This window comes from Lasioglossum baleicum, chromosome 5 (genome assembly GCF_051020765.1).
Source record: "Lasioglossum baleicum chromosome 5, iyLasBale1, whole genome shotgun sequence".
NCBI classification, from domain to species: domain Eukaryota; kingdom Metazoa; phylum Arthropoda; class Insecta; order Hymenoptera; family Halictidae; genus Lasioglossum; species Lasioglossum baleicum.
Genome location: NC_134933.1, coordinates 7,539,980 through 7,555,184, shown reverse-complemented (window position 1 = coordinate 7,555,184; position 15,205 = coordinate 7,539,980). Strand labels below are relative to the sequence as shown.

Here is a 15,205-nt window from a genome sequence, read left to right as displayed (position 1 = left end):
GTTTTCTGAAAATATGACCGGGCAAATATATGCCGGACTTTTCCACTGATTTTGGTGATTTTTTTAATTACAATCATGTTCTATCCTTTTCCAAGGAAAGATATAAAATGAGAAAAATCATATGAAATTATTCCAGGTCGGAAGATATGTTTAATTTTCCAGTTAACCCCTTGTCGTATTTTAACGAGTTGCGCTTGTGATGAAGATTTTAAATAAAGTCTAACAAATACGAATTCCTTCCTTTCTAAGTGAGATAAAATTCGATTAGTCTGTAATCAATATTTAAGCATTAAAATAAATGGTAGCCATACAAAAAATATCAATTTTCTTTTCTTTTCTACGACATTTTTGGGGATAAAGACATTTCAATCACTGTAGCTGTGAAGAAAATGCTGCGGCAAGGGGTTAAAATAGCGAAGGGTTAATAGAGGTTGAAAATTCTTTCACTGTCAAAAATTACACCTACCAATTTTTATCATAAATGCATAAAATCCGCAATTTCTGTTGAAGTGGCTTAGGAAAACAGATTTGTAGAAAAGCTTGAGTTGCAAAGGGGTTAGTTTGATTTGAAAAAGGGTTACTTTGGAGGATAGAAAAGCGACTATACTGTACAGAAGGATTAAGACCGGTTTTTGAATGAACCCCCAAAGGGTTATTATAGGTCGAAAATAACGTAGTAGTATATTTAAATTCTTCAAATTTTTCGCTGTCAAGAATTACACCTACCCATTTTTATCATAAATGCATAAAATCCGCAATTTCTGTTGAAGTGGCTTAGGAAAACAGATTTGTAGAGAAGCTTGAGTTGTAAAGGGGTGAGTTTGATTTGAGAAAGGGGTATTAATTCGCAGGCTTGTGAAGTTTATAGGTGTATTCTGCAGTGTAGCATTGGCAGACCGGTTTTTGTACGAACCTTAATCAGATCAGCGGATCTCGGTGCCATCGCTAGGTAGCCGGTGTACGCGGTAAATGCGGTAAATGCATGCCGATGAGACAGTTGTACGGCGCTGCGTGTATGTATGTAGAATATAGGTGCGCGCCTTGGTACGCGGTTAATGGAAACCTTTCGTTTGGCACCGGGATCGATAAATGGGTCTGCGGGGAGCAGTTGCAAAGAGTTAGCCGCGTCGCTCGCATGCGGCGTCTGCCAATACTTCTTACGTATGCATGGAATCGGCTAAGATCAGGGGGGGGGGGTCGCGGATGCTTGGCGCAGCCCTTGCAGAATTAAAGCGCGAGCCGTGTTTATTGCGGAGCTGTTCGTTGGGATGAATGGCAACGGAACTGGCCCGAATTGGCTACTGTTCTGATCCTTTTGGCGCTGCACCCGAGCCTTTTCAAACGGGACACACAGCCTGACGACTGGTCCCCCAGGCACTTTTTACATTTCGTCCGTGGCTTGGCCCTGCGAAGCCCAAGTCTTCCGAGTGTGCTCCGGAAATCAGCCGATTCGAGGTCGGAAAGTGCTTCTTCTACGGAGATCCCAGGGAAGAAAGCGTTCCATCATTTCAGAGAGTAGTTAATTGTGCGGCGACAAAGTGGTTGGTAAACAGACAACAAGGGAGCCGGTTAGTTTCGTCATTTTTGCCGTACGAATTTCCGTTCTACTAACGTAAGCAGCAACGTTGTTGTTGGAGTGCAAGGTTTGTAGATTCAGTTTGAATACGGTGCTTGTTCGGGGAATGTAATACAGAGAGACTTTCCAAGGTTAAGACAACAGCTTCTTTGAAACAACGCTTTACACAGAATGAAAATAATTTACCTCCAATGCGATAAACTGGGCTAAAACACAAATTCATTTCTTTTGTTGATAGACTTCGTTGATTGGAAATAATATGACGATATTTTTGAACTCTTCTATCTGTTTACTGTTTCGCATTTCTCCTCCTTATTGTTAATATTATGAAGTTGTGTCCAAAAAAACTACGAATGACATTTGAATATTATTAATTGGCAAGTAAAGTGTCCGAATGCATCGACTGCTATGCAATATGTATGTATACTTTAGTATCCAGTATATAGTTTATGTAAGGATTAACGAACTGAAACAATTAATGAACTGGCAATTTTTTCTCTGAACGTGAGAAGCACTCTGGAAGTGAACACTGAGAGAGCATTAATTGTTCGGTGAGAATGTATCCGGTGATCGTAAGATCTGTTTGCTTTTGATTTTCCTGTTTATCCAATCCGGAAGCTGTATTTGTTTGTTCCATATCGGTTCTCTGATTTATGAAGCTCTGTGGGAATCGGCGAGGTTCGCCATTGTATTCAAATGGAATGCCCCTTGAAGCGATTTCAATAGCTGCTGTTCATGTGCGTTCGACCGGATCGAATAATCAGATTTATTTAATTGTAGAATGGCTTAAGTGACGGGTCTTCGTTTAATCGATTCTGTCTTGATATTGTCCACGTGTCGACTGCCGTGTCACAAACGCAACTGTTTTTCTAAATTAACTTATTCACCAAAGTAATTCATATACAAGATTGTTATCTCTATTTTGAGCCTTTCGAATTTGTTTGCATGACTTTTTTTCTGGTAAATAGGTAAATCCATTATACAGAGCTTAATTAATGCATAAACTCAAATTTTTCGAAATTGTGGCATGCGGCGTTTTTCCTTGCAACCACAGAATTAATCTTCGCATTTTTACCGAAAATCGCATAATTCTATCGTCAATATGTTATTTTTTATATGCAAGGTAACACGGAAGATTGATTGACGTTAAAATAGACTTTATATAAAAGTAAAATTAAACATCTGAATTAAAATTGACGGTAGGATATTCGGGATTAACCTTTACATTTTTTGATCAAAACGTTTGACAAGATTTGTATTCTAAAATCGGTCATTTCACATCGAGCAACCTAATAGATGCATAATTGAGATGCAATCTGATAAACAGACAGAACTAAAATGTTTTAGTGCGCCTATAAAAAGAAAATGGGTAAATTTTTACGTTGAAGGATATCAAGGATTACTGGTTGCAAGCAGTCGTCTCCCAGAAAGTTAATCAATTTATATATCGGTTACGAATTCCACTGGCGAACGAGTCGATGTTTCCTCAGATAATGAATTATAAATCCAGAAGTTGTTGCTGCAGGCACATATTTCAAAGCGGCCACTATCTTCACGAGTATCGGTAAATAAAGTTGAACAAACATACTGAGTCAGGATAAACGTACTATGTTTCCTGAGCTTCCGTCACGGTCAGCAAAGTTAAATAATTTCCAGCGTAAACAAAAACGAATGAGATAAATGTACACAGTTCATCAGAGATTTGAGACTTTCGGGGTTCTGCGTGTCGCGCGGTTCACACAGTTGAGGTTTCCGGGTGGCAGCCATGCTCGTTTCAAAGAAGTGTCCTAACTTTTTGTGAGTATTCCACTGTTTTCACGTATGCATTATATCTTCGTCGGGTACACATTCTTTCATTACCCAGCATTCCGCATTGCAACTCTCTGAAGAGCAACGATGAAGGATCTAAAGAAGAGTGAACCTAATAACAAGTTAACAGCTCTAGAACTATTCGATAGTAGAACTTCCGGCGAGCATAGGAAATAATTAGAGGAATTGCCCGACAAAGTCGCATAGCCCGAAACTTGCGTTGCTCGCGGGAATTCAACGAATTATTTCACCGGCTGGTTTTCTTCAAACGTTCGCGTTCAACTTCTTAAACAGGTAGCCGTACCGGCCACTTTGTAGCAGAAAGTACGTGCTTCAACCGGAGGGAAGTGTTACTTGCTCTCGAGGAAATTGAGGCCGCCAAGAATGAAATTTTTGTGTGCAGAGCCACTTGCCCTAGCGAACAAAGTGAACAATCGCCTTTAGGCTATCCGTGTGCTTGGATTTAACGAAATAGTGATGTAATAGTCCCACCGGGCCACCAAATCGGAAGTTCTTTATCGCTAGGATCTGCCAGCCGAGAACTGTCATCAGCGTTTCAACAATTTTCATACTCCCTACTGAATTACACTGCGCCTAGTCATTCGATGCTTATACATTCGTGTTTGCCGCTAGCTACTTGTGAACGTGTTCAATTCTCTCGTTAACAAGGTGAGCATGTTCATTCGTGCACTCTTTGCATTCTGGAGCCATTCTGTAGAACAAGTTATTCTGATTTAAAGCGAGTGTCGTGAATAGACAGGGGATTTTATGCACTTATGACAAAAATGAGTAGGTGTCATTTCAAACAGTACTAACTAGACTGCGGATCCTTATGCAAAATAAAAATTGATTTTATTCCTTAACGACATTGTTACATTAAAAACAACATTACTGCATTCTTGAATTTTTTGAATCTTTCACTCTTTTATACTTCACTCAACTAAATTCTTCATGAATGCATAAAGATCCGCAGTCTGGTAATAACGTTAAGAGAATTAAAAAATCTTGTTATATTAAGAAAGAGGAAATAAATAACTATTTTACTCCAGTTTCTTGCAATTTGGTTAGAAAATTTCCATTTTGCATAAAGATCCGCTGTCTAGTCATCAATTATGCGGCTGACTGTAGAATACTTTGGAATAATGGCTAGATGTGTTCAATTCTTTCGTTAACGATGTAAATATAGTCATTCGTGCACTCTTTGCATTCTGGAGCATTTCGTAGAGCAACAAGTTATTCTGATTAAAAGTGTGTGTCAATTATGAGACTAGAATATACTGTGTAATAATGGCAAAACCACCATTAATCCATTAACGACCACCTTAAGATTTCCGTAGCTCCTTCTTGCAGTGACCCCCCAGTTTGAAAATAAATAATCCGTAATTTCAACGAGTTCAGTATCCTTAATGTTAACGTGAAACTTCCGAATAGTTCGCGAACTGGTATCTCGATCGTAATATAAAGTAACAGCACCCTGTCAGCCATTTGTATTGCAACGAAGGGGTTGATAGCAAGTGATTTCGCCGGCGAGTAACGAGCGAATTAGCCCTGCGCAATCGATAGTTAAGTCAGAAGGGAGTCATTTGCGTAGAACTGACAATTAACTTGGAAGTCGAAACTGTAGAATCTTTCGCGATCGTTACAGCGTTCTGCAACGACCTTTTCAATTACCTTTACGTAGGTCGTTGCTTTTATGTGTAGCAGCCCGGTAGCTCTCGAATCGTTTAAGAACAAACGGTTTTGATTCATCAAATCCTCGTTTTCGGGGATTCGGCGAACAATCTGTTTTGATCTGTGGGCGTTCACGGACTGTTTCCGTGTTGTACGCGTGGTGCAGTTGAAACGACCTGCAAGAGAAATATATATACATATATGTGTATACAGATATATCTATACATGGCTAGACCACTTAACATGCGAAGTCACGCACGATACAACCGCTGTTCCACCGATATCGCGTATCCGGGGTTTGGTACCCTTTCCGGTGCGCGACCCCCTGCATCGATAAAGAGTTTAGGACCGAAAGATTTCGACGGATACACGCATTCGCCCTTCGAATCGCACCCAGAAGATATCAGGATTTTACGTTATTCTAGCCAGCCGCGTTTCACGTGGCACGTAACGGTGGTAAACCACTGTGAATTTTGTAGGTGTCGCGGGAATACGTGCAATGCCACTGAAACAGCCAGTTAATACGTTAACTGTCCCAGAAAAAGGGTCGTGCTAACTCTTGCAATGTCAAGTCCAATAACATAATATAAATTTTGTATCGGGTCCCGTTTTGATCAAACCACACTTTCTAACCCTGGAACTACCTGATGAGCATTGCAAACATAATGATGTACACTGCTGTGCGAAAGAGAGAAGCATCCGGCCATACTTAATAGAAAAGCGTAAGAAATCAAATAAGGACACAGTCAGTTTTGAAAAAGAGTTCCGCTGTTTAATTGAATCAATCATTGTACAACACAATTTCTACATGAAGATATTGTTTATCATTATATCTTGTAATTATACTGGTGCTTCTTTCTTTCGCGCAGTAGTGTAAGTAATTAAAACGCTAAACTTTTAAATGAAGGTGTAGTTACACTAAATTCTTACTTACAGAGTGTTGCTTTACAGTCGCAATAAAATACCAACACTTCAAGCTCCGCACGACGCGACGCACAGACTGTCAAACTTATATCTCACTGATAGAGTCATGCGTCAGTCGTATTTATAGCAAAATGATGTAATGAGAACTGTGTACACAATTAACTTGCTACATGATAGCATCGACTTGCAACTAAATCTGTATAACATTTTTTTCTACCAGAGATACAACACACGGCGACAGTTGAAGTGTAAAGTGAATAGTACATGAACAGGGTGGTCCGTTTATCTTGAGATAGTCAATTATTACGGAAACCAGCAGGAATATGAAAAAATGTTTTATATAAAATATTTTTCATATGAAGGGGCACATTTAATGGCGCTATGCACATTTTTCCATAATGGCACTTTAAGGGTCAGATGAAGGGCAACTTCATTTTTTCGAATGGAAACCCATACTTTTTATTTTATATTCTTATTCTACATCGAAAAATAATAATATTATATTATTATTTTATTTGCACACGTAATAATTGAACATCATTTCGTCGATCGTCTGGTATCGAATATTATCGCGCTCCTCTCGTGCTTGAAACCAATAGAAGATCGATACTGGCGGAATACGTTCGTCGTTCGTATTCCGGATTTCTTTCCCATAAATTCGCTAACAACCCCATGCGTTTCGCCGAGGAATTATTAGCGGGCCCAGACCTTGCCCCACCCGTCCCGAGCACAAAACATTCTGCCGCGTCGCGGTAGATAATTAACGTGGCGACGACATTTCGCGGCGAGTTATTGTTTCGGAATACTGTCAGTTGCTGGTAGTCGCCTGTTAGTTTCGCCTCAATTAAAAATAATGAGACGCACGGCTAGTGGGCTGAATTCCTGCAGCTCCCTCGTTCAGTGGCCCGCGCACCGGAAAATCGGAACGTTTCTACACACGGAATAAGGATAAGATTATTGAAGCGACGTGACGCGCAGCTTAGCAATATTTTCACCGGCCGGGAAAAACTCTCGAAAATCCGTTTATTATACAAAAATAAACTGCTCTCTCTGCCGCGTATTATTCTCTGCGAAATAGTTTCCCTCTGTATTCTGCAGTTATACTGTTGGAATACCTAGATGATCATTTTTTATAACTTCTTTAGCTTCGTCGAACACTCCACACGTGATAAGCTAATATAATAGCTTGATTGCTATGTTTGATGAAGAATTACAATATTTCCTAAGCAGAGCGCATTATGGGAAACTCGAGTGGTGACTCCGAGTCAATATTACAATATTAAGTATGTTGGCATCTAATCAATAGACTGCGGATCTTTATGCATTTATGACAAAATTGTTTGGGTAAAACATCAAACAGCAAAAGATTGGAATTTCGAAGATTCGAATTTCGATTTCATCGAAATCGATTAACACGCGAGCTACAAGCGGTTGAAAATGGTAAAAATCGTAGTTTCGCACGAGTTTTAATCAGTTTCTGCTTAAAATCCACAGTTTTAATTGATTATACAAAATCAGGTCGTGTGGTACAATTATAAAAATGTTATTCTGTTTTAAAAGGCGTACGAATATTTTTTACATTCACTAGGCAACATGTGTTTCTCATTCAATACGCAAATGTCTCTAAAACTTGTGATGGATTAAGGTCATCGTTCATCAAATACAGAAGTCTGATAAACCTTCCAAAACGAATGAATTATTGGATAATTGCAAAAGTTCGTGCCCGGTATTCATAAACTTCAACACCTTTCTTGAATTACGCAGTTTTTACGGGAAGAATCCACCAACTTGTAAATTATGGAGGCACAATTACAACGAGTGGTGGTGACTACACAGATTAATAAGACTGCTAAATATAACCATTTGTGCATTTGCAGTTAATGCATAAATACACTTGTATAATCAATCACAGTGACCGACGACCTCTACCGTCGAACAAAACGGCGATCATGTGAATAGAAATCGATAAAGACTTCTCGAAAACGGAAACTAAGACGCGATAAAAGACCTGGAAAGGGTGTCAACGATGTTTGCAACCGCTTCACGATCGCTGGCAAGGGTAGGTATCTATTTTGGAGGAAATACAGCAGTAGCAACAGTGTTGCACCTTTTCCACACGGTGAAGAAATGCTGTCGACTTTTCCGACGGTGGGTCCGATGCATTTTCGAGTCGGACTTTTACGGTCGATATCGAAATGGTTCCCGCAGTCGTCCTCGAGAATAACGTCCGCGAGATCACATATGACGAGTCACGTGTACGATGAAGTGGAGATTATTATCGTGCATGGTGGGTAATCGTGACGCGGACCGCACGGCGTCGCATGAGCTCCCGTTAATGGCGGCCGTCCAGCCGACCTGATCATTTCGATCTTAATTTGCACGCCGAGCGGCTGGGACATGCAAAATGTTGTTCATGCTGTGTTACATTCTGGTAACGTTCCGTTTATGAATGTCGGCCTCGATAATCTTCCACAGATTTTTCGACTCGAAATTGATGGGCCTCTTCAGCGGCTCCGCGCACAATGGCGGCCATTTTGATTGCTTCAACGCTCGAAGCCATCGCATCGCCGTTTAGCAACGAAATTATCATTTTTCACTTCTGTTTTAAAAGTACACTACTATTTCCTTTCCTAATTTTTGTGCTCTACAAATGTAAATCATTTTCGTTTGAAGGATCCCGGATACGATAATAATTTGTAAATTATGCAGCAGAGTTGCAGCGATCCGCTTATTACAATAGTCTATTCGGAAATGGGAATGTAATAATTTCGAATAATGCCGGTCCGGAATATTTTAACGAGATCAAGTGTCTCGGCGAACACAGCTAGATCGAGGACGTGCTTCTACCGCCTACATTTTCCAGTTCCACGAGCGCCAATTACGAAATAAATATAATAATTCGCGCAGAACTCTTTTAAAGCAGAAGGGAAATATAAAATTTCTATCGTTCGGATAATTGCGAGCGGTAATTCCGTTTGAGTTGCGTGCTGGTGGCTCGCGAGTCTACCGAGTTCTCGGGTACCGAAGCTTTGTATGTTTTAATTGAATTCTATTGAAGTCGCATCGGGACGAGCTTAATCTTGCTCGCGGGATAGTGATTATTAAACGAACACGGGCTGGCCAGTAACAGAACAATTTGTTCCTTTCACCGATGCCTCGGCGAGATCGGCCGGATGACTGAGCGAACGTGGCACGAACCACCCCCTATCGGCTAATCTCGGGCGATACTTCTACTTTGGGAAACGGTCTGTTACATGAACCCGATTACGCGATATCTTGACCAACATCCTGGGCCGCGCGCGCGCGCCACTGCCATTAGAAATCGAGCGAGCGAGCGAACAAGCAACCGGTGCGCGTGATTCTGAATCCGCTTTCCCGCGAAACGATTCATTTCCTAATCGATGCTTCAATCCGCGTTCCCGATTCCGCTGGATCGATCCTCTGCCCCACGCTCTGCTCTCTCTCTCTACCCAACTCCCCTTCCAACCAACCCGACGAATCGCGTTTCACGAGGAACAGGTTCTGACACAAATCGGTAATCAATGTCACAGTTATCGTTTTTGGATATTCGATCGCCGATAATCACGGCAGCTACGTACAACCGGCGAAAAATAATCCGACAGCCAGGATACTTCTACGTTACTCGAGATACAGGGACCCGCGAATTATTAGATACCGTGTAATCGTTTCACTTTGCCGCGTTTCGAGACGAGCACCGAATTATTGTAGTCTCGAATGCTACTTTTAGAAAGATCTATTAGCCGTCTTCAATTTAAAAGGAGGGATTAATATCTCGGATTTAGTAGCCCCTGTTTCGATACATGAAGGAACAGGATACATGAAACAAAACAGTTACTTTTGATATGAAATTCATTAATTTGAAATGTCTGGCTGATCATTTGATATCGCAGGTTCTGATAAAAGTGAAATTCTGTACTGGCCCTTGTGGATTTCCGAAATAAAAACTAAATCGAGTTTAATACTATTTCTACATTACTAATTGTATCAAACATAGAACATAGAAAAAACATACGCGTGGAAAACCACGCGCGGCAGAAGTGAAACTTCTTGCAGTCTAGTAATGTTTAGAAGTAAATTAAGATTGGAAATAGTAAATAATCCTAATGAAGAATAAAGAAAGAGACATAGTTCATAGCATTTCCCATACGCTCTCCTTCTTTGCGTCGCAAATTTTGATCGTTCATTATTTTTTTTATGATTTTCTATGATTCTATCATTGAAACAATTGGCTTGTGATAGCTAAAATATGATGTAAATATTCTTGATTCAATTTTGTCTAAATGATCTTCCTGATCTTGTTGTCGCTTCATTAGGATTATTTACAATTTCCAATCTTAATTTACTTCTAAACATTACTAGACTGCGAGAACTTTCACTACTGCCGCGCGTGGTTTTCCACGCGTATGTTTTTTTACTTACCTGACACCCCTGTCCAAATTTTTCAGGTTAGTTTAGAACAAGGGTTTGGATAATTGTTTATAAATCTTTCAGTCGGAACAGAATCCGATGAGAAACTGCATGTGAAAGAAGCTGGAGGTTGATTCTATGTTATCCAATTGCAAATGTTCACAAATTAACTCTGGTTAATTAGTTATTAACAATTGCTGCGCGGGCTGATTGTTTCGGAAGTTCCCATAATGCGTAAGACAAGGTGGGTCGAACTGTGCGACAAGGACAGACACACATAACATACCACTTCTCCAAAATTTGTTAATAACTAACAATTTAAGCATCAAACCTGCATAAAACTGAAAGGGAAATGTAGCCAAGGCTTCATTTTACATTCTACAATCTTAAAAGTTCACCAATGAAGTCTTTAAAGTTAGTAAATTAATTATGAAAATGTTACTTGTCAAACTATTCGAGGTTATTCGCGAAATTTCGTCACTTCCGTAACGCTCGACCGCGTCACTTCTGTAACGCTAGAAAATTGTAGCCCCCTCAGCAAAGAAGTTTCACTTCAAAATTAAATAATATGTTGAACATCATTTTTTGGGAACAATGTACTTAATGCGTTACGGCTCTGGATTTCAGATACATTTATCTGTTCCCTCGCGACGAATAATATCGATCTACTTCTAATATTATTTTAAAGTAATCTTTCTGAGCCTCATGAGTATTTCATTTTCATGATGCACACGTGTACTAACGAGCGGGTAATTTATTACAGCTACAACGAGGCAGTTGCAACAAATTAATTCTCACAAACGCAGACATAAAAATAACCATAAAAATGAAACTATAATATGCTGATTAATCATAGCTACGATACGGTTAACGACCGGAACTGGTCGTCGCATGACGTAGTGCGTCAACTATAGCGTTGGGAGAAGTCACAGAATTAGCCAAACGCCGAAGGACGGTCGCCGGTCGCCGTGAAAGTCGGAGAACTATTGATCTAGCGAACTAATAACTCCATTTCCGATATCATCGAAGTTACGGCTAGAAAAATGTTTGCGTTCCGAACAGTTATCGTTTCGATATAGTTAAAGGACGGAAGTAGCGGTCCAGCGATAGCATCTGGATCGATGAAACAGCGGAAACGATACTGTGCCGAGTAATTATTTCCGAAACCAGGGGAACGACGATTACTCGTATATAAACGTTTATATAAAATAAAATCACTGTTTCTAGAACAACGTTTTATTCTCTTCCGGAGGCCATCATTAAACTGCGGATTTTGCAAGAATGCAAAAATATTGCTCCATTCTCAAACAATTAAAATTATTGTTATCTTGAAAACGATGCATCCAACATTTTATTTTGCATAATGTGTTGGCATTTCCCTGGCATTTGAATTATTTTTACAACGACTTTTCCGAATTCATCTGGACGACCCTGTTATGATTTTGTAAGAATGTAAAAATATAGCTCCATTCTCAAACAATTAGAAATTGTCATCATCTTGCACACGATGCATCCAACATTGTATTTTGAATTTGAATAATTTTTACAATGACTTTTCCGTATTCACCTAGACGACCCTCAAGAGACGAAGCAGCAATTGTAAAAGCCGCTCGGTTTGAACAAAGGTTCTCATACGACTACGATTCCAATTTTCCCCAGGTTTTAAAACATTCAAGGAATCGCGCGAATCCGCCGGTCTCGTGTTTCGTCACAAGGTGGATTCCCGTGCAAGATTTCTGGCAGATCGCGATCGTGGGATGTTAAAGAATGATTCGCGAGCGTGTTATCGATTGAACGCTTCTTCTCCGGGGCCTCGAACATAAATTCGAATCCCCCGGCAACTGGGTAGCAGGTCGAAAGATTGAACGACTCCTCCTCGGTATCGATCGTTGTACCTTGCCTCGAGAACCCGTTGCATCGTATGTCGAATGTGCATGTTGCAGCTACCGTGGCTAAGCGGTTGCGCCCTCGACGCCTAGTCTATTTCCTGGATACAGCGATACGAGAAAATTGAAATTTTACGGCAACACCGCTCGACGATTGTACGTGCCGCACACTTTTTGGACCCACCCTTCTATTCCCCCTACATCGTTTTCGTACAGTCTCCATTGATCGAATTCTAGGCCCCGACGCGAATCCACCTTTCGCCTATCAAACACCTTTTCGCTCAGTTTGCCCGCATAAAACGTGACGTGTTCTTTCTGTTGATCATTCGGATCCAGAACGGGATACGTGGACATCACACTTCTGAAATAATTTAGCAGGTTTCCAATCGTCCTACAGTGCACCAATCTAGCTGGACAATAGGTGTCCCAAAAATGTTGCACTTCCTTGAATGGGCCGATTCCTGAGGTGATTTGAAGTAACTTTTTCCTTTACGAAAATTATCTCTGCGGCTTTGTTAAGGGGGTACTATACCCTCGATTTGTAACTAGAAAATAACTATTTATCAATGTTATAAACCTCTGTGCAAAAAAAAAGTTTGGTAACATTGATAAACACGCAACTGCCTAATGAACACGAGATGGAATTGCTTCCTATTTCTATATTCTATTCAGCTCGTCGCGAATGCCGTTACACAGGGCAGCTCGCACTAATATCAGTGCCACCGATGAGAATATCTAACTCATCTGTGTCAGTTTTGCTATGATTCCACGATGACAGCAGTGCAGCAGTGAAATGTTGCACAATATCACAGCACTGATTGACAGTCCTCCTGACAAGGCGCCATCTCGTCTAAGCGAACTGAACTAAAATTGGCTCTAGACTGGCTCTGCATCAGAGAGGACCTCTGTCTTCATGGGGAAATCTATGCTAATGTGAATGAAATCACGCGCCTCGACTTTTTGTCCTTATACGAGCATATTTTGAGCTGTACAAAGGTCCATTTGATAGAGGAAGGTTCATCACGAGTCGCTCTTCTCATCATATCACTCAAAAAAGTCTCTTTGAGACAGAAAAATACATTGAAATCTGCGGTTATTTTTCTCGATTTTGTCTCTACTTTGGGCACTCATATTATTAGATATAAACATAATCTCGTTAAATCATGAGAAGAACGACCTGTATTTAACCTTCCTCTACAGAATGAGTCCTCACCCAGCCCAAAATAAGCTCAATAAGGACAAAAAGTCGAGGCGCGCAAACTCATGTTTCGACCCATTTTTCTAGTAAGATTCTAGTTCCTTTCTAGTTACATTCCGAGGGTATAGTTCCCCCTTAAGGAGTTATTAATAAAAAACAGGGACCAATCAGAGAGCGGCTACAGCTGAGTGTGGCGTTGCCGTTGGCCGAACCGGAATCCGTCCATAGTAGCCGCGCCCTGATTGGTCCGCGTTTTTCGTTAATATCTCTTGAACAAAGCCGCGGAGTTTCCGCAAACGAAAAAGTGACTTCAAATGACCTCAAGGATCACCTCTTTAAATATTTAATGTTATACTAATAATAATACTAATAAAATCTACATGCAAAAATAAGCCGAGAAAAAGGAATATCATTTTTTCGTTTGGCAGCTCGTTTTCGAGAAAATCGAGTTTAAAGTCCGGCCAGGTTCAAAGTAGAATTGGTTGATCATGGTCAGACACGTCAGACGATTCCTAGCAATAGCACGTGTATTCGCTGCATTTTCAAATTCGACTTCCTCGAAAACGAGCTGCCAAACGAAAAAATGTTATTCCTTTTTTTCGACTTATTTTTGCATGTAGAATCACCCCCTGCCCGGTCGTACTACGATTTCCGGCCCACCCTGTATTACGAAGCTTTGTTTGTAAGTACCCAGTTTTTAATTTATACATGTTATGCTACGAAAATTAACCACAGTATTTTGTCGATGCGAAACTCGCAATAAAAAAATAAACCACCGTGCCCTACATGTCGTTTCAATGCTGGAACTGTTTGTGGCAATCTACGCCAGATTGCCAATATCCTAGTACAGTATTCTAGTCGGCACTGTGCACAGTCATTTGCGAAAGTTTCTATACACACGAACTTTGTATCACGAGTACAAATTAGTTCGCTGTGTCGAAAGTTTATTCATTTATAATAACTATGCGAGCTTTCCTGTATACGTTTTTATTTCGGTACACTATTGCGGGAAAACCGGAATAGGAGAAAAATTTATTTAAAATAAAAAAGCAATGTTACTCCTGAATATGTAGTATAGATACTTTATTGATAATACGAATCATTGAATAATAACCTAAACGAAGTTACTGGTGATATGGTGTTTGTGCAATCAGAGTACAGAATTACCAATATATGGTGATATTAATTTATTAATAACAGGTATAATTTAATATTAACCTAGCCGAAGTTATTGGTGATATGGAAATTGTACAACATGGCGAGCATAGAATTACTGTCCATTACACAACTCTGTGATTGCCTTCACACCAGCGTTATTTTGAATTTTGAAGTTCTGCGTACATAACTTGCAATGGGATACATTTGAACATGCTCGATGCTACAGCTAACATAATTGTTTCGACTTCCACGTTCTTTACCACTGCGGAGTAACGCTTGAAATACTGTGTGCGAATGTCTCTCTGTCCCTTATATCAGTCGGCATGTTGCAATTTAAACGCATTCGTAGCTTATTACTGGAGCATTTTAATAATCCTCTATTTAGATTCGGATTTAGACATGTTGCTATTCCGTTGGAGCTGATGTGCCCTCACCAAAATTTATGCTAATAATCACTTAATGACGCAGCATCGACTGAAACAGGTCCGACTGCGGATGCTTGTGCATTTTCCAATTTTTGTAGACAAATTTGAAGAGAAAGTGGTATTAAATAAA

The 15,205-nt window shown here is 40.1% G+C and overlaps 1 protein-coding gene across 9 annotated transcripts in view; it reads right to left on the bottom strand.

Annotated features, from left to right (window-relative positions):
* Dpr12 (defective proboscis extension response 12) overlaps positions 1-15,205 on the bottom strand; it is a 170,442-nt gene that overhangs the window by 26,489 nt on the left and 128,748 nt on the right. The window contains exons 1-3 of one of the 9 annotated variants that reach the window (XM_076423400.1): positions 5,991-10,042; positions 5,057-5,232; positions 3,962-4,097 (exon numbers count right to left, since the gene is read on the bottom strand). The exons of 5 other annotated variants lie outside the window; for them this stretch is intronic. The gene's annotated coding sequence lies outside the window, so the exon portion shown is untranslated. Of the gene's footprint in view, positions 1-3,961; positions 4,098-5,056; positions 5,233-5,990; positions 10,043-15,205 lie in introns of those variants that run through there. 3 more of the 9 variants (XM_076423399.1, XM_076423403.1, XM_076423401.1) reach the window with 3 other exon arrangements.